Below are 20,202 nucleotides of genomic sequence, written 5' to 3'. Positions count from 1 at the left end.
CATCCTATCAAAACAGAAGGGACATACCCCAGGTTGCTTACTAATAAGGACCCGTTCTGCTGTCTCCCTGACAGTCCACAAGTTTTGAGTCGAAACCTGCCTTTAGCAGAATTCATTCGATTTGAATAAGACACATTTAAATCAGGAGAGTGTTCTTCCATCCAGCTAGCAGGCAAAAAAATGCAGCTACACAGCCATCATAACTGCCTACCTCTTTCTCCCTTCTCTTGTAATTTTCTCTCTTAAGTGAAAGAACAGAAAAGCCGGGAATCTGCCGACTGTACTCACACTGTAAATGCTTTTCTCCCTAAAGGTCCTTCAGGATTAAGCGTCTGGCTCCACCTTCTCTCCCCCCCTTCGGGTTCTCTTCTTGTGGCCAAACAAGATAAAGGCCAGTGTCAGGGTCACCCCATGCCAGCAGGATGCTGGCAAGTCTATAAGGCACCAGCTTCATACACCCTTACTGGCCTACACCGCTTACAAAGAGAGGGCTATGCTGTCCCTATTTGGAAGCTAATGTATAAGCTCCAGGCCTGTGCAGTTATAGGCAGGCCTTTTGCAAACAAGCAGTGATAAGTGAGCTGGGAAAACGGAGGCTGTTGCCAAAACAAGGATTGCTATGGAAAAGTGTTTGGGTGGACAGAGCACATCCAATCACAGTTCAGAAGAACCAAAGTTATACCCTTAAAACACAGCAACCCTAAAACAGAATAAAGTAATACACGTACAAATAAATCAGTAAAGCAATAGTAACATAACCAGCTGACAGAGCCCATCTGTGCTAAATAGGTTCAATCTCTCTTTTCTTAGGAAGAAACTGTTCTTTCCAAACAAGAGTATCATCCTGTGTAGTTTGAGAGGCAATCTTAGCATCATGGAAATCAACCTAAGCCTAAATACTTACTCTCAATCTTTCCATGCCCTGCTTACTCCTTAAAAAACAAGTGAGAGACTAAAGCACAATGCTAGCCAAATTACCCGACCTACTTGCTACAAAGCACATGTTATAAAACTGAAGTAGAGAAAATTGTTAGGAATCGCTAAGTGTCCATCTTTCTCCTTCATTTTTTCCTTTCAGATTCTCATAATCACTCTTCACAGAAGTTATTCATAGAAACACCGAATTTTGAAAGGAACAAAAATGTTCCACTGGAACGTTTTGATTTTCATCGAAGGTTAGTTCTCATGTTTTGATTGTATTAAGGAAAAAGAAATGAGGTGCATCCTGTGTCTGACTCCAGGATTCTAGAATCAGGCTCTGCAAAGATAACACAAAAACACCACACGTTTAATAACTTGCTTAATTAAATGTCGCAGTCCACTTAGCTGAATGAGGCTCTAAGTTATCATCGAGTCTTAAATCTTGCTGTATGCCTCCCTTCCTGGTCTCTTGTGAGGTCAAGAGTTGAGAAACTTCAAATGACTTTAAACTCTTAAACAAGAGAGCCAAGAGCTCCTGCCAAGTATTAAGTTAGATGTGGATTTTAGGGAATAAAGAGACAGTGGCTTTTGTAACAGGCTCCTAAAGAAGTTTCCATAATCACTGATTCCTCCTTCTCCTGGCCCCATGCCCTCCAGAAGTCACCTGGAGTAACATGGTTTAGTGAGATCGCAGTGGAAAATCCAGATCAGTCTCACTTTCTAATCCTCCCACCATAACAGGACAGCCTACAAGTGGGTATCAGTGAGGAGAACTTTGAGCTTTAAGTGTGGGGAAGAGGGGTGGGAAGGGGCAAGGGAAGGTAAGACAGCGTGAAAATAGTGAAAGAGTGAGGCTCAGACAGATTTCTACAATGTAAAGATCTTCGTGGTGCTATTGATGTTTCCTCTCTCTTTTTACCCCTTTAGAATGTCCTTTGTGTAGGGCTGTGTCCCGATAGATGGCTGATTACGTCCTGCTAATCACATAGAGACCATGCACACCCTCCCAGGTCTCCCCTCAATCGCCACTAACTCCCTCACCCAGAGCACAGAGTCTTGTCAGCCATCACACACTTCATCCATCACCTTCCTCCCTCAAACTCCCCTCCTATCCCCTTCTCCCACGCCACCTCCCAATTGCTCAGATTCTTCTCCTGGGGCAGGGGCCCCCCAGATTGACTCAGCTAGTCATCATACCTCCAGTGTTTTCTTGCCCCTATTACGGTAGTCATTTTCTGTCACTCAGAGATTTATTTGGCTGCATCAGCCAGTCATTTGCGAATGAGAATTTGGATCTGGATTCGGTGAACACTAAGAAGCATTCATACTTCTTACCCCCACCCCAACTTGCTAATAACCACCTTTAAGCAGTAGGCAGCTACCTTTCTGTCGTTCAAGAAAATGCCTTCAGAGGAACTGGATTTGTAAAACTCTAGTACATCATTTATATAGTTGTTGCTTTTGTCAAAGCTATTAACACAAAGAAAATGAAACAAGGTTCATTTCAAACCAACTGACATTATAAGGTGTTATGTGTACATGTGACTCATCATATTTACCCTCGAGGAAATTATAGTTTAATAAATACAATTTCCCTCCCTCCACTCACACACACGTTCGCCCACTAATACCTATTGCACAGGGAGGATGTGGGCAAACAATGCCCTGTGAGTCCCCAATGGAGTGGCATAAATCCTGGTGGAAAGAAAGATAAAAGGGGACTTTACTGGAGAAGGTAACATTTGAGATGAGCCTGTAATGATGGGTATGGCTTAGACGGGCAGAGATAGAAGAGCAGTGGGGAAATAACTCCAGGCTGGGGGAACTACGTGGACAAAGATACCTCAACACGAAGAAGTTGGGAGAATCAGCAAAAAATTCAGTGTTGAGAGGAATTGGGAGCTCGATGGGGACGAAAACCAGATAAAGCTACAGGTTAAGTTACAGCCATATTATAAGAGGGCTGCACACACCATGCTATAGAGTTTGGAATGAATCTCACAGGGAGCAGAAACTCTAAAAAGATATTTTACAATCAAAAGAGAAATAGGATTATAGTTGTATCCTAGAATAGGACAGAAATATCAATACAGGTACTCTTATTTACCAAGAAAATGAAATGAGAAATCAGCATGATGAGAGGTTCAACATCCTCTTTTCCAGGCAGTCATCAATATTAAATGTAACCTTAAAAACCTCTTTCCAGAAAAAAAGAGAGGCAGACGGGGGAGAAAGGGAGAAAGATTGGGAGAGAGGAATACTACAAGTCTGATTTTTAGATTAGAGTGATTAAAGGAGATCTGTGCTCTGTCCTACCTACTCCATTAAATATAAAAAGAATTCTCCATTTTTAGTTCTCCATTAAACCTAGCATCATATATTTGAAGAGGAAAATTTTTAAGGATCTTTTTATGCAATGTTTTACTTTTGTTCTTGTTCTAAAACTATTTTTAAATTAATTAAAAAGTAATATAAATTAATGAAAACATTGTAAAAATAGATAACACTGAAGTTAAAACATCCTCCTCTATCCCCATATTATCAGTCCAGTCAATAAGTGATAAGAGGCTATTTATCTTTTGTAACCTCAATATGTGAAGTAGAAAGGATGTGAGACTTTTAAAGATTCTGAAGTCTAAATGTGTTAGTTGTCTATATTAATGCAGCAATAGAGAAGTGTTTGCAAATTCAGTGTTAATTTACCTGGTGTTAATAGGTATTCTACCAAAAGTTGCTACTGACAAATAAATTGAGATAGTGCTGGGGGATTTCTGGGTAGAGATAACCACTGAATATATGTATCTACTTTTGCTCCTTCCAGAAACTCCACTAACACTATAACAGAGGATTTTTTGGTTTTTGGGTTTAGTAGAAACACTCAAGAATGGCAAAAGAAACAATAATATTTTTGGAAACTGCAAATCAGATGAACAACTGATAAATGCCTTAGCCGATTCAAGAAAGTTATGTCCTAAGCCAGCAGTGCAGAGAGAAAAGAATCAACCTGATTTTACTTCAGAATCCTTTAAGTATTCTGAAAGTGGTGGACCCAGGTACCTCTGAAAGTAGAGAGGCAAGAGTGTGTAGTGAAGAATTGACTTTACCCAAAGAGGAATCTGGCCTTTTTCCCAACTCCTGGGAGGTAGCCTCTAAACACTCAGAACTTCCCAGTAAGAGTACTTTTGTAATTTATGGTGGGTCCCTCAAACCACACCTGGAAGTTTATGTTAACAAGGTGACTCAGGATGGGGGGCTAGCCAGATAGAAAGACCAAGCATGTGATGAGACGGCTGGGGCTTTGGGCAATCAATCATGCCTAAGTAACAAAGCCCCAATAAAAACTATGGACACTGAGGCTCAACCTAATTTCCCAGGTTGGCAATACTCCATGAGTATTATCACACATCAATGACAGGAGAGTACCACATCCCTGAGGAAATGGAAGCTTTGTGTTTGGAACTTTCTCAGTCCCAGATTGCACCCTATGTGTTTCTTCCTTTGGTTGGTTCTGATTTGTATCCTTTTGCTGTACTAAAATTATCATCATAAATATAGCACTTTCCTGAGCTCTGTGAGATGTTCTATCAAATTATCAAATCAGAAGGAGTCTTTGAGGACCCCCAAATTTACAACCAGCTGGTCTGACGTGAGGATAGCCCTGGAGACTCCTGAACTTGTAGCTTGTGTCAGAAGTCTTGGGCAGACTTGGAAATCTGGGAGGACTGTACCCTAAACCTCAAGTTTGACCTAACTGGGTAAAGGGGCAATGATACATCAAGAACATTAATTTTGATTGAAAACTATTTACAAACCAGAACTCTAGGTCTTTCCTTATTTTGTGCTGCTAAGTGGCTGCTCCTATTCCCAATTCTGGTAGAAGACTAGACTTTATTCTCCAGGAAAGATCAATCAAAGGTTCTCCAGACATAGGGACACTGAGTACAGTTGATAATAGAAGTACCTTGAAAATAGGAGGATTGAGTTAACATAGTCGTTCGGAGTGCTGAGACCCCCACAGCCCTTTTCTCCAAATTGACACTCCAAAGCCTTGACCCTCCAGTAAAGAGACTAGAGATCCTCTCTCTAAGAGATCTGATCAGTCCAAGAAGACAAGATACTGAAATTGGCACATTCAGATCACCTTACAGTGAATTCACGGTCAATAGGCCCGCCCACACATTCAAAGTATTCAGTCAGCTTTCTAGTCTCCTACTCCTAAATATGATAAGGCAGTCAAGGATTGGCAGAGATTTAGGTATAGCTCTAATATAGATAACTGGCCCAAAGCAAGCAAACAAAAACCTCAACCTGGAGAAAACAGATCACGCAAGGAGAAGATGATTTGAGGGAAAAAGAAATATTATCAGGGATAAGATATTGTACCCATGGAACAAGAACAGAATTTTATTTTTAAAAAGAAATAGTCATAAAACAAAAAATCAGTTTGGAAAAAGAAAAACATGATAGCAGAAAGGAAAATTTTACTACAACTACTGAAAATAAAGTTGAGGAAATCTCACAGAAAGTAAAGCAAAAAGATAAACAGAAATTAGGAGAGAAAATGTTAGATAAGTAGTGATCAATGCAGGAGATTCAACGTCTGGAGAATAGGGATTCCTGAAGGCAAAAGGAAAGAGAAAGGAGAACATCATCAAGGAAGTCTTTGAAGAAAATGTAGGACATGAGTTTCTAGATTAAAAAGAAAGGTACATACCAAGGTACTTAACTTGAAATATCAGAATATTAGGGAAAACGATCTTTGGGTTGAAGGAAGAGGCATACACAAATGAAGGTGTTCAGAACCAGTCACCCCAAAACGTGCTTCTGTGGTATGCGGGTTGTTTTGAGCTAAAAGCAACTTAGCTGTGGGCTCAGGAAAAACTTCTGCCCTCCCATCCTCCACCCCTTAACTACTTAGAAGAACTTGATGAGGGGCCTTGACCTACGTAGAGCACAGGTGTGTAAAGGGCCCCTGGAAGCTGTTAGAATGAGTTTTGTGTGAGCAAGAATGACTCCACATTGAATGAGCATGAGTAACTCCATTTTGGACATGTGCAGAGAACTTAGCAGACGATGCCCAGGGAGCTGCCCGGTTGCCCTGGTAATTGGGTGTAACCAGCTACACTCCAAAGGTCTGCTACTGAAGATCTGAGGACGTCAGGGTCGCTGGCTGGCTGCCCTGATAAGGTGACATCAGGAAGGCACTCAGAACTGCATGAGGGCTGAGGACTTTGGCAGCTCAGAGAGCCAGTCTCACCTGAGAGGTGGCCGTGCTGCTCCTCTGCTCCAAAAACCCGCTTGCTCCATCAGGCTCAGACTGAACCTCTACCGGACCGACCTCCCCGACCAGACCCCCTTCCTTGTTCCATGAGGACTCCGATTGACTTTGGGACTGACTCATTACTCTGTTTTACCCAATTATTGTATTGTGCTGTGTGCTTTACTGTTTGGTGTGCTGATGGTTGATGTTTGAGTAAAGAGCATATTGAAAGGGATTTAAGATCTTGCGTACTTGGTTCTTTGCTCGTGCCCCAGCTACCGCGGAGGCCTCAGTCAGTGCCAGGTAGATCCTGGGGCTCTGAGAGTCTCTGGGGGTAAGTCCCCCTAACTTGCAGGAGGAGACTGCAGCACGGACTGTGAGCCTCGCAGTCACTCTGACATTAAAGCAAACTTCTGTTTACTAAACAGTTGCTCTTCTTATCATCCTGCAATGCCCCTTTGAAGCCCCCAAGGCTCCTTACCTCACCCCTACCTCAGAATGTCTTACCTACCTATTGTCCCTTTCTGTCTCTGAACCCCTCGTTCATGTGGGGTCTCTTATTCTTTAACGTATTCAGGGTTCCATGCATATGTATGTATTAAATTTGGTTATTTTACTAATCTGTCTCATGTCTATTTGATTATCAGACAGCCAAAATACTACCTTGACGGTAGACAAAGTGTCTTCCTCCTCAGCACAAGGAATCATAAATTAGATTGCTTTGGAACGATCAACAACTATGATATTGCGATTTATAATGAGAAATATATATTTGTCCCCTTTTCTAGCACAAAGCACTTAAAACTCTGGGAGTTTCCTAAGCACAAGAGCAATAGGAGCAACTTTTGTTACAATATTTGGTCTTTTGTCCTTGGTTCCTGAAATAGCTCCAGAATCATAAAGGTGAAAGAAGTGTTTTGTTTTTCATAACAAGACCCGTTCAACCACACCCGAGTTTGTGTGAATGAGGTGACTTTTGGAAAGCCTATAAGGATAGGGGCTGGTTGTCAAGGGAACCAACCAAGATTGGAGGTTTGAAATTTTTAGTCCCATCCCCCAACCTCTGGGGAAGAGAGAGAGGCTAGAGGTTCAATCAATCATCAGTGGCCAATGATTTAATCAATCATGCCTACGTAATGAAGCCTCCATGAAAACCCAAAAGGACAGAGTTCAGAGAGCCTCAGGATTGGTAAACAAGAACACATCCACATTCTGGGAAGGTGGTACACCCCAAACTCCACGGGGACAGAAGCTCCTGTGCTTGGGACCCTTCCAGACTTCACCTTATGTATCTCTTCATAAGCTGTTCATTCATATTCTTTAATATCCTTTGTAATAAACTGGTAATCCAGTAAGTAAATTATTTTTCTGCATTCTGTGAGTGGTTCTACAAATCAATAGAAACTGAGGAGGTGGTCAGTTTATAGCCAGTTGGTCAGATCCACAGGTAACAAGCTGCACTTGCAATTGGCATCTGAAGTGAATGGAGGGAGGAGACAGTCCTGTGGGACTGAGCCCCTAAACTGTGGGATTTCATACTATCATTAGGTCAATAATGTCAGAAAGAGTTAAATTACAGGACACCCCTGTGGTATTACGGAATTACTTGGGTGTGGGAAAAGCCACCACACATTTGGTGATCTGAAGTGCCAGAAGTGAAGCAGGATATTGAGAGTAGCGGAGACACACAGGAATGTGTTTTCCATACCAGCAACTTTGATGCTAGGAGGCAGTTGTTTACCTTAAGAAGGAAAAAGAATTCTAGTACAGAATTGTATAGCAAGACTCATATAGTGATAAACAATCAAATGTGAAGATAGAATAAAGACATTTTCAGATTTTTAAGTTCACAAAAATAAAACAATATCCCACACACTTTTCTCACAAGATACCAGAGTCTCCATACGTTACAAAAAGAAAAAAAAGAGTAACCAAGAAAGAGGAAGTCACGGGGTGCAGAAAACAGGAAACTTAGCACCACAGGGTAATGGGGAAGGGGATATGTAAGGATGGCAGTTGTGTACCAGGCAAGGAAAGCATCCAGTCCAGATTGGAACAAGTCAGAAGACTCTCGAAAAGACTGCTTCAAACAGACAACTTTGAGAGAAAAATTGATGTCAATGAACCTACCTACCTCGAAGAGATTTACTCAACTTGTGGAGAACGGGGGGTTGAATTACAGATAATCACATAGAAAGCTAAGCAAATAATAATTATAAACCATACAAAGTTGTACAAAAATATAACAGGAATCATATTACTCTACATGGGTTAGCTAAAAATTGCATTTAGTTATTCTTAATAACAAACACTAACTGTTTATATAATCCAAATCACAACATGATTTTACAGGAAGAATGGGTGGAGGGTTGTGTGTGTGTACAAGCATATAAAGAATTGTACCCCATGAGAGCCACAGAGTAAGATGGTACATGAAAGACTAGGGGAGGGGATTGTGTGTGTGTGTGTGCGTGCACATGTACACAGGCATTCCTGTGAGAAAGAATAAGAGAGAGAGAGAGATGGGGTGGAAGAACGAGCTAAATAAATTCTTATCTTTTATATTGAGAAGCCAACAGATAAAGACACGAGAAAAAAATACTCAGGAAATAGCCCCACTATTGCATTGTTTCAAAATGGATTTAATTACAAAACTAATCAGCTAAAGGATGAGAAGTAGTTGTCCCTAGAGAATGAGAAATGGAAAAGAAGAGGGTCTGGGGACTGCTGTTTGTCTTAAAACTCAGAACTACTTGATTCCTAACTCGTTGTCTAAAAACATAAAACTTAAAAACACCTAGTTTAAAAAAATGAAAGAGTTTTTTAATTGCAGGACAGGACTTTAATACTTTCAAATATATTGAGCCTCTCCAACCAGGGGTGCAATTGTTCTCAAACTTATTTGACTTTGAAAATGATTCGTTTTTGCTTGTATTTTTGGTAGAGAATAGCACAAAACTGGGTGGGGGCACTCAGTTAAAATGCTAAGTTTACAATTGTGCCTACCCACCTCCCAAAACACCATATTTTTTACTACAAAATGCTCACTGTGACTCAGTTCAATAACAAGGTTGTATTTGTTTCACTCAAATATTCCTTTAAGAAAGAACTGCTTCCTATGAACTAAATCTGATCTCATAATAAAAGCCAGGTGAGTAAGTGATCAAGTTGAAGGTAAGGTTATTTCATTATTTGTCCCACAGGTAGATACATTCTGGAGTGAATAGCTTTCATTTTTGAAGACAACTGGATCAGGCTGAAATTCCAAATAATGAACTTAAGCCAAATTTTTCAACTAATGTCACATTTGTTTTTGTTGTTCATGCTGCAACATGAGAAAACACCAAATAACTACCCACACTGCTATTCTTTCATAAACAGAAGGCATTTCATGGGTGACGAACTCTCATAGAGACCAGGATTTCCCAAAGCATTATTTCCTAGTCATTATTGTTTGCCAATCACTCTAACTTCCCAAACATGCAAACAGAATTTTCTTTAGAGGATTCTGATGTCAGATTAAAAACTACTAATGGGAGACGGCAAAGGCTCTTACTAGCTAAATGTATGATGTGATCAGAGATCCTCCCTCTGAATGTTTATTACTAAGGATAATTAAAGGTCTGGTATTATGTCTGCATTTCAAAGAAACAATTTCAGCAAGGTAGAATCTATTTATTTCAAATATTTTACAATGGTTTTGCTTAAAATCCATCAAGTTCATTAAATACTGTCAAGCATTTCTGCCCAACCAGCCATCTAAATTGAAGGTTAAGTGTCTGATAAAGTATGACTTGTTCTGACATAAATTGGTGTTTTAAAAAATAATCCCTAGAACAAATATACAAGTTATACATCATGGGCCTTCAAAGAAAAATAAAAATACATATTTTCTAACTAAAAGCAGAGAGATAGTACAAACCCACAAATATTTCCGTTCTGTGTATGCTGGTAGACAATAAAAGCATGAGGCATAAACCAGCTTAGCATAAATTCATTTTCATTGAATTTTGGTCTTTTTCTTAATAAATTATTTATTCTCTTGCTTAAGGAAATAAATAGCAATACTAGAAACTGCTGAGCAAGAGCCAATGTTATAAAAGCCTCTAAAAGGAACCTAGTACATCCTTCATCAATCCCAGAAAATTAGTCACAGATTGAATTTTACCAGATTCTTTACCAGATCTTCCTTTCAGCAAAGCCAGAAAAAAAGTTTTTAGTTTTTAAATTTAGGCTCCCCTCTAAATCTCAAGAGTATAAAGGGCAAAAAATGCTGAATACTGTACCAGGCCAATCCATGCTCTCTCCCCTCTGCTGTAAGAGTGCTAAAGCCTAAGATGAAAGCCAAAACCCTGCAGCCATTTGATTGTATCACTTACCACTACTCAAGTCTAGCTGTGGTCACCACCCACGCACACGGGCATCATCCAAGAGTGGCTGTCATCCAAGGGTTATTCAGCTCCTTGAAAGATGACTGTCCCTAGCTTTTTATTTTAATTTTTCGTATCTTGCTTTGGTAGCAAGTTACAATTGACGTGACACTCAGAAACAACTGACCCTTCTCCAACAAACAGGCTCTAGAAACCATCCATTTATAATGTTTCAATTAATGCCTCACAATCTATCACGCATCACATGACACAGCTATTTTGGTCTTACTTAGTCATTTGCAGCCAAATACAGTGAGTCTCAGACAAATTCTGCTTGTCACAGCTTCCATTCGTTGTACCCTTTGACATGCCCCTACCATTGTTAATAGTTCTGTATGAGTCAAACATTGATTTGGATACTCGAGGCCCTTTGAATGAGTTACCTCCACAAGAAATGGTTCAATCATACAGAACTAACTCCCTAGGTCTGAAAACGAACAATCCGGAATATTTCACTAACATGCAGCTGACTCCATTTCTAAAATAAGTGCATTTTGGATGACCTTTAATTAAGCTGGAGTCTATAAGCTGGGAGTTTAGTTTTATTTCATTTGTTAACATAATGTAAAACACAAACAGCTGAGAGAATATGATTTTTTCTCTGCTTCTACCATAATGTGAGATAACATGAAAATTTAATAGAACACAGATTTAGATTTATAAGGAAGAAGAGGAATATATTACTCCTGCTCTTTTGGTTACCATTTGCATAGAATATCTTTTTCCATTCCTTCACTTTCTACCTATATGTGTCCTTAAAACTAAAGTGAGTCTCTTGTATGCAGCATACTGTTAGATCTTGGTGTTTGTTTTCTTTTAATCTATTCAGCCACTTTATATTTTTTGATTGGAGAATTTGGTCTATTTATGTTTAATTCTTTTCTGTCTGTTATTTTAGTTCCTTTATTGCTTTCTTCCTCTCTTATTGTTTTCCTTTATGATTTATTTTTTTAGCAGTATGCTTTAATTCATTTCTCTTTATCTTTTGTGTAACTAATAAAGGTTTTTTGTTGTGGTTACCATGAGGCTTACATAAAACATCTTATAGACATAAGTCTATTTTAAGCTGACAACAACTTATCTTCAACCTCATTTAAAAAAATGCAAACTACCCTTTTCTCTTCCCCCTTTCATGCTATTGATGTCACAGTTTACATCTTTTTATATCGTACATCAATTACCAAATTATGTAGCTATAGTTATTTTTAATATTATCATTTTTAACTTTTATTCTAGAGTTAAAAGTGATTTACACACCACCATCACATTATTAGAGTATTCTAAATTTGACAATATATTTACCTTTATCAATGAGTTTTATATGCTTTCGTGTTGTTAGTGTTCATTTCAATGTCAAGGACTCCCTTTAGAATTTCTCATAAGGCAGGTCTAGTGGTAATGAATTCCCTTAACTTTTGTCCAGGAATGTCTTTATCTTTCCTCCATTTCTGAGGGACAGTTTTGCCTTCAAAACATATTTCTGCTTGGTTCTTTCTTATGACTTCTATTTCTTTATTAAACTCATTTTGTTTGTGCATTGTTTTCTGATTTTGTTTAGTTGTCTATTTGCATTTTCTTGCATTTCATTCACTTGGTTGGCAGGGCTTTTTTTTTTTTTTTTTTTGCTTTCAGCACTTTGAATATATATCTCACTCATTCCTGGCCTTCAAGATTTCTTCAGAGAAGACGTCATCAAAATGCCGGCATGCGGTGAGCCTCTGTAAATATCCCCTGGAATTTACAACAAATCTAACAACTATAACTCCACAAAGGACTCCCTGCACAGCAGACAGGCAAGACAAAGAGACCCACTACTGAATTCACCTAAAGGTGGGCAAATTGTACGAGCGGGGGAGGAGGGAAGGAAGAAGTGTGGAGCCGGAGCCACATGGGCGCAGGATGCAGACCGAGCTCAGTGCTCCAAGCTCGCTGCATCCCAGAACTACTGCAGTTGCGAGAGAGGGAAGAATTCAGACTGCTAGGGCTCCATTTATGGCCCACAGGGCTGAGGGGACAGCATATAACACGGCTGAACCCAATGCTCACGGCAGAGACCTCGGAGAAAAGACTGAGGGAAGAAAGCTGAAAACAGTGGTTTAAGCCCTCACTGCCGCAGAGAACGGAAGCCTTAGGCACTGAGACTAGCCGCCCCCTCCCTACCCTCCCAGAGCTTGCCCCACCATCACCTGCCCAGTACCAGAAGCGGAACAGTAGCAGTGTCAGATCAAAAGAACAGAATAATTGCTGTTCTGAGAACTGGACCGCACACACAGATTCGCAGCCCAACTAGTTCCGGCAAAGGGGAGGGAGCTGTGGAAGCAGGACCGGCTGTGGTGGTGGTCGCGTCCATTGCTCTGGGCCACCTCTCACAACTCACCCCGCCCCTGTCCCCACCTATCTGGACAGATCCCTGCAGGACTAAACAGAACTGCTGAAACACACAGGCTCTGAATCAGGTGCAGGAAGAGCTTTGGAACTTCAAAAGCTTTCTGCATACCCACATGGCCACTGTGCCCTGTGACCCAGGAGAATTGTTAACAGAGGAGAAACCCATCTCCCAGGGAATCGCCCCATTGTGTGAGAAGCTGGAATAGTGCAGAGAAAACATAGCACTACAGTGTGAGAGAGAAAAAAAGGCTGCAGTAGGAGAGAAAATAAAACATTCTACCAACAAGTACTGGAAAACAAAAGAAATAATTCTTCCTATCAACCTGTTGCAGAAGCCACTCCTGTAGATGTCTAGGAAGAGAAATAATAAATCAGTAATTGCCATGAATAACCAAGGCAACAAGACAGCTCAGAAAGAAAGTAAAAAGTCTCCAGAAAAGGAACTTAAAGATATGGAAATATGTGACTTAAATGACAGAGAATTCAAGATTGCAGTTCTGAAAAAACTCAACGAGATGCAAGAAAACACAAAAGGCAGTTTAATCAACTCAGAAACACAATCAAAGAACAACATGAACATTTTACAAAAGAGATTGAAATTTTAAAAAAGAACCAAATAGAATTTCTGAAGATTAAGAACTCAATAGAAGAAATTAAGAATGAAATAGCCAGCTTAAGTAGTAGAGTTGACCAGATGGAGGAAAGAATCAGTGACGTCGAAGATAGAAATCTGGAAATGACACAGATTGAAGAAGAAAGAGACTTGAGACTTAAAAGACATGAAAGAACTCTACAAGAACTTTCTGACTCCATCAGAAACAGCAATATAAGAATAATGGGCATATCAGAAGGAGAAGACAGAGAGAAGGGAACAGAGAATATATTCAAACAAATCGTCGATGAGAACTTCCCAAACTTGTGGAAAGAACTGGATCCTCGAATCCAAGAAGCAAATATAACACCTAATTACCTCAATCCCAACAGGCCTTCTCCAAGGCACATTGTATTGAAGCTGTCTAAAATCAACAACAAAGAAAGAATCCTCAAGGCAGCCAGGGAAAAGAAGATGGTAATCTACAAAGGAAAGCCCATTAGATTATCATCAGATTTTTCAGCAGAAACTCTACAAGCCAGGAGGGAGTGGAAACAAATATTCAAACTGTTGAAAGAGAGAAATTATGAGCCAAGAATAATATATCCAGCAGAGATATCCTTTAGATATGAAGGAGGAATAAAGACCTTTCCAGACATACAGAAGCTGAGGGAATTTTCTAATACACGACCTGCACTACAAGAAATACTAAAGGAGGCTATTCGACCATCAACAGGGACAATTTGTGGCAACCAAAACATAAAAAGGGGGAGAGTAAAGGCCTGAACCGGAATATGGGAATGGAGAAAGTAAGCATGCTGAAGAAAATGGAATACTCTAAATATCAAACTTTCTTTTACATAAACTTAAGGGTAGCCACTCAAAAAAATCCAGAACTAAAATATGTACTGTAATAAAAAAAGAAACAGAGGGAAACATCATAGAATATAACCACACAGAAATAATAGATAACAACAAAAAGGCAAAAAAAAACAATGGAGACACAGCCTTACCAGAAAACTAAAGATAGAATGACAGGAAATCCTCACATATCAATAATCACCCTAAATGTAAATGGACTGAACTCACCAATAAAAAGGCACAGAGTAGCAGATTGGATCAAAAAACTAAACCCAACCACATGCTGTCTCCAAGAGACACATCTCAGCTACAAAGAACAAGCATAGACTCAAAGTGAAAGGGTGGAAATTGACACTCCAAGCAAATGGTATTCAGAGAAAATCAGGTGTAACCACACTGATATCAGATGAAACAGACTTCAGGGTGAAAAAGGTAACAAGAGACAAAGATGGACATTTCATAATGGTAAAGGGGACTATACAACAAGAAGACATAACAGTCATCGATATTTATGCCCCCAATCAGGGAGCACCAAAATATACCAAGCAACTACTAACAGAACTAAAGGGAGAAACTGACCAAAACACAATTATACTAGGGGACTTAAATACATCATTGACAGCTATGGATAGATCATCCAAACAGAAAATAAATAACGAAATAGCAGCCCTAAATGACACATTAGATGAAGCGGACATAATTGACATATAGAGAGCACTTCATCCTAAAACATCAGACTATACATTCTTTTCTACTGTACATGGAACATTCTCAAGGATAGACAATACACTGGGAAATAAAATCAGCCTCAGCAAATTTGAGAAGATTGAAATCATACCAAGCATATTCTCTGATCACAAGGCTTTGAAATTGGATATCAACTGCAAAAAGAAAGCAGGAAAAAACACAAATATCTGGAGATTAAACAACATACTTTTAAAGAACGACCGAATCAGAAAAGAAATTAGAGGAGAGATCAAAAGATACATAGAAACAAATGAGAATGAAAATATATCCTACCAAAATTTTTGGGATGCAGCAAAAGCAGTTTAAGAGGGAAATTTAGGGCGGCGGCAGCGGCGAAAACCGCGGTGGCACCCACAGTTCCAGGCACGCACGGGTCCCAGGGCGGAACGGAGAGCACAGAGACCAGGAGGTGGGCTCTTTCCCTGCGTCCCACAGCTGATTTCTCCCGCCGGGAGGGCGGCTAGTAGGCCCTAGGGCGGACAAAGAACACAGACTCCATACCTGGGCCTCTCCCCTCCGCTCTTCCAATTCTACCCCAGCCCTTCCAGAGACTTAAACTGGCCCCTGAACTGAGGAATAGTGTCAGATTACAGAGGAGCCATAGTAGTGCTCAGGCTCTGGGAAGACTGACAGGCAGCCCTGACCCAGGGAAGAGGCTGGGAAGAGTGTGATTTTGGCTGGGCTAGGAGAGAAGAGACTCTTCCACCCCCAGCCACCACCTTTTCTGGCCTGCAGGAAGAGGGTGACGCACGGCTGGGCTGGGAGAGAGAAGACCCCTCCATCCCCAGCCCCCATCCTTTCTGGCCTGCCTAGGGCAGGGCAAGTGCAACTGCAGAGACACTCCCAGGAATCAGCAGTAAGTGGCAGACGCAGCTCTGGGCTTTCAGCAGCTCAGAAATCTCCCGCCCGCACCCCCCCATACACACACACACTGAAGAAGTGCCCTAAGACTCAGGAGTACTGGACACGGGGCTGGTGGTGCTACTCTCAGTGTGCATATGTGCAGGCAAGGGCAGAAACTGCACTGACTTTGTAAAAACTGTCATCCAGACCCCTCAGGCCCACGCATTTAAATCTACAGTCCCAAAGTCACTCTGGGCACCAGGTGACCGGCTCTGCCTGCGCAATAAGCAGGGGGCTCTTTGGTACAGCAGAGGACAACCTGGACATTACTTGGTGGGCTTAAGCCAAGACTGGCGCTGCTTTTTGTTTTGCTTTGTTTTGTTTTGTTTTGCTTTGTCTTTATATCTTTGATATCTTTGCCTGTGTCGAGTGGGGGTTGTCGGGTGTTTTTCCATGTGAATGTATTTGATTTTTTTCTTTGTTGTTGTTGTTGCTGTTGTGCTTGGTGATTTGCTTTGTTCTGAAACTGCCCTACCAGGGCCCAGCTTAAGAGGCACAAGATTCAAAATATCCAGAGGCCAACTCCTGACCAAACCAGAGTACTACTGGGTTTGACCTACAAGTCACACACCCAGAGGGAATTCTCTGCAGGCACTAGAGCCCATAGAGGCCAAACCACATTTAAGTGGTCAACCCTCACGCATCAGAATGCCCTGCGGTGGGCAGAGCCAACGAGTCAGCCTAGGCGTTAACCCTACCTACTCACAAGCAAAAAGCAATTAAAGATCTTCTTGAACAGGACAATATACACAAACAAGAGTCACCTTTGGAGCACACGCAGAGGAGAAGAACGAAGTAGTGCAAGTCACATATAAAGGACACATGCTACATAAGATAACCTAGCAAGAACTAAGAACTCTAGGGGATCTACCTAATACATCAAAGCAAACACAGAGAGTCAACCAGAATGGGGAAACAAAGATACACGTCCCAAATAAAAGAACAGAAGAAACCTCCACAACTGGAATCAAATGAAGCAGAGGTAACCAACCTTTCAGAGACAGAGTTCAGAACACTGGTGATAAAAATGTTTAAGGAGCTTAGAGACGACATAAAGAAGGATGTAGAAATCATAACGAACAACCAGTTAGAACTAAAGAACACAATTACCAAAATTAAGAACTCACTTGAAGGAATCACCAGCAGATTAGATGAAGCAGAGGATCGAATCAGCGACTTAGAAGACAAGGTAGCAGAGATCACCCAAACGGAACAACAGAAAGAAAAAAGAATAAAAAACAATGAGTATAGCTTAAGAGACCTCTGGGATAACATCAAGCGCAACAACATGCGCATCATAGGAATACCAGAAGGTGAAGAGAGTAAGCAAGGGATTGAGAACATATTTGAAGTAATAATGTCCGAAAACTTCCCCAACCTGATGAAGGAAACCACCATACAAGCCCAGGAAGTGCAGAGAGTTCCAACCAGGATAAACCCAAACAGGTCCATATCAAGACACATTACAGTTAAAATGTCAAAGGTTAAAGACAAAGAGAGAATCCTAAAAGCAGCAAGAGAAAGACAGAGGGTTACATACAAGGGAACTCCCATAAGACTATCAAATGACTTTTCTACAGAAACATTGAAGGCCGGGAGGGAGTGGCAGGAGATACTCAAAGTGATGGAAAACAAAGGCCTACAACCTAGATTGCTTTATCCAGCAAGGCTATCATTTAAAGTTGATGGAGAGATAAAGAGCTTTCCAGAAAAAAATAAGCTAAAGGAATTTATTACCACCAAGCCAGCATTGCAAGAAATACTAAAAGGACTTCTGTAAATAGAAGAAAGATCAAAACAATCTAACTACAAATTTTAAAATGGCAATAACTACGTACCTATCAATAATCACTTGAAATGTAAACAGATTAAATTCTCCAATCAAGAGACATAGGGTGGCTGACTGGATAAGAAAGCAAGACCCTTGTATATGCTGTATACAAGAGACTCACCTCAGAACAAAAGACACACACAGGCTGAAAGTGAAGGGTTGGAGTAAGATATGCAAATGGAAATGAGAAAAAAGCTGGAGGTGCAATACTTATATCTGACAAAATAGACTTTAAAATGAAGAACATATTAAAAGATAAACATGGGCACTATATAATAATAAAGGGATCGATCTGACAAGAGGACATAACCCTAGTAAACATCTATGCACCCAACATAGGAGCACCTAAATATATAAAACAGGTACTGACTGACATAAAGACAGAGATCAACAGTAACACTATCATAGTAGGGAACTTCAACACACCTCTGACAACAAGGGACAGGTCTTCCAGACAGAAAATCAATATGGAAACAACAGCCTTAAATGATATATTGGACCACTTGGATTTAATCAATATTTTCAGAACATTTCACCCCAATGCTGCAAAATACACGTTTTTCTCAAGTGCACATGGAACATTTTCCAAGATAGACCATATGTTAAGCCACAAAGCAAGTCTTGATAAATTTAAGAAAATTGAAATCATACCAATTGTCTTCTCTGATCACAATGCTATGAAATTAGAAATGAACTACAGGAAAAAAACTAAAAGACACACCAATTCATGGAGGCTGAATAACTTATTACTAAATAATGAATGGGTCAAGCAGGAGATCAAGGAAGAAATCAAAAGATATCTCGAGACAAATGAAAATGAAAACACGACGACCCAAAATCTATGGGATGCCGCGAAAGCAGTCCTAAGAGGGAAATTCATAGCTTTGCAGGCCTACCTAAAGAAACAAGAAACATCACTAATCAACAGTTTATCTTCACACTTAAGGGATCTGGAAAAAGAACAGCAAAATAAGACCAAAGGGAGCACAAGGAAAGAGATAATAAAGATCAGAGCAGAAATAAATGAAATAGAAACCAGAAAAACAATACAAAAGATCAATGAATCCAAGAGTTGGTTCTTAGAGAAGATAAACAAAACTGACAAACCTTTAGCCAGACTCATTAAAAAAAAGAGAGAGAGGACCCAAATTAATAAAATCAGAAATGAAAGAGGAGAAGTGAGAACAGACACCGCAGAAATACAAAAAATTTTAAGAAATTACTATGAGCAACTATATGCCAACAAATTTGACAATCTGGAAGAAATGGACAAATTTCTAGAGGCGTACAACCTTCCAAGGCTAACTCAAGAAGAAACAGAAAACCTGAATAGACTGATTACCACCAGGGAAATTGAATCAGTAATCAACAATCTCCCAACAAACAAAAGCCCTGGACCAGATGGCTTTACAGGTGAATTTTACAAAACGTTCAAAAATGAATTACTACCTATTCTCCTCAAGCTCTTCCAAAAAATCCAGAAGGAGGGAAGACTCCCAAACACTTTTTACGAAGCCACTATCACCCTGATCCCAAAATCAGACAAAGATACCACAAAAAAAGAAAACAACAGGCCGATATCTCTAATGAACATAGATGCAAAAATCCTCAACAAAATATTAGCGAACAGAATTCAGCAATACATTAAAAAGATCATACACCATGATCAAGTGGGATTCATCCCTGGAATGCAAGGGTGGTTCAACATCCGCAAATCAATTAATGTGATACACCACATTAACAAAATGAAAAATAAAAATCACATGATCGTATCAATAGATGCAGAAAAAGCATTTGATAAAATCCAACAGCCATTTCTGATAAAAACCCTTAAGAAAGTGGGAATAGAGGGATCATATCTCAACATAATAAAGGCCATATATGACAAACCCACAGCTAACATCATACTCAATGGGGAAAAGCTAAAACCATTCCCCCTAAGATTAGGAACAAGGCAAGGTTGCCCACTATCTCCGCTTCTATTCAACATAGTGCTGGAAGTTCTAGCCACAGCAATCAGACAAGAAAAAGAAATAAAAGGCATCCAAATTGGTAAGGAGGAAGTAAAATTATCATTATATGCAGATGATATGATACTATATATAGAGAACCCTAAGGACTCCACCAAGAAGCTATTAGAGCTGATAGATGAATTTAGTAAAATAGCAGGATATAAAATTAATATTCAGATATCAGTTGCATTTGTATATACCAATAATAAAACATCAGAAGGAGAAATTAAAAAAACAATCCCATTTACAATTGCTCC

At 40.0% G+C, this 20,202-nt stretch overlaps 1 protein-coding gene across 4 annotated transcripts in view; it reads right to left on the bottom strand.

Moving 5' to 3' along the window:
* The window catches only part of AKAP6 (A-kinase anchoring protein 6), a 453,949-nt gene that overhangs the window by 340,985 nt on the left and 92,762 nt on the right, over positions 1–20,202 (bottom strand). Inside the window, exon 1 of one of the 4 annotated variants that reach the window (XM_033108070.1) lies at positions 10,561–10,626. The exons of the other annotated variants lie outside the window; for them this stretch is intronic. The gene's annotated coding sequence lies outside the window, so the exon portion shown is untranslated. Of the gene's footprint in view, positions 1–10,560; positions 10,627–20,202 lie in introns of those variants that run through there. 4 annotated transcript variants of the gene reach the window in all.

This window comes from Rhinolophus ferrumequinum, chromosome 6 (assembly GCF_004115265.2).
Source record: "Rhinolophus ferrumequinum isolate MPI-CBG mRhiFer1 chromosome 6, mRhiFer1_v1.p, whole genome shotgun sequence".
NCBI classification, from domain to species: domain Eukaryota; kingdom Metazoa; phylum Chordata; class Mammalia; order Chiroptera; family Rhinolophidae; genus Rhinolophus; species Rhinolophus ferrumequinum.
Note: the sequence above shows the minus strand (reverse complement) of the source record. Positions and strands in the feature narration are given on the sequence as shown.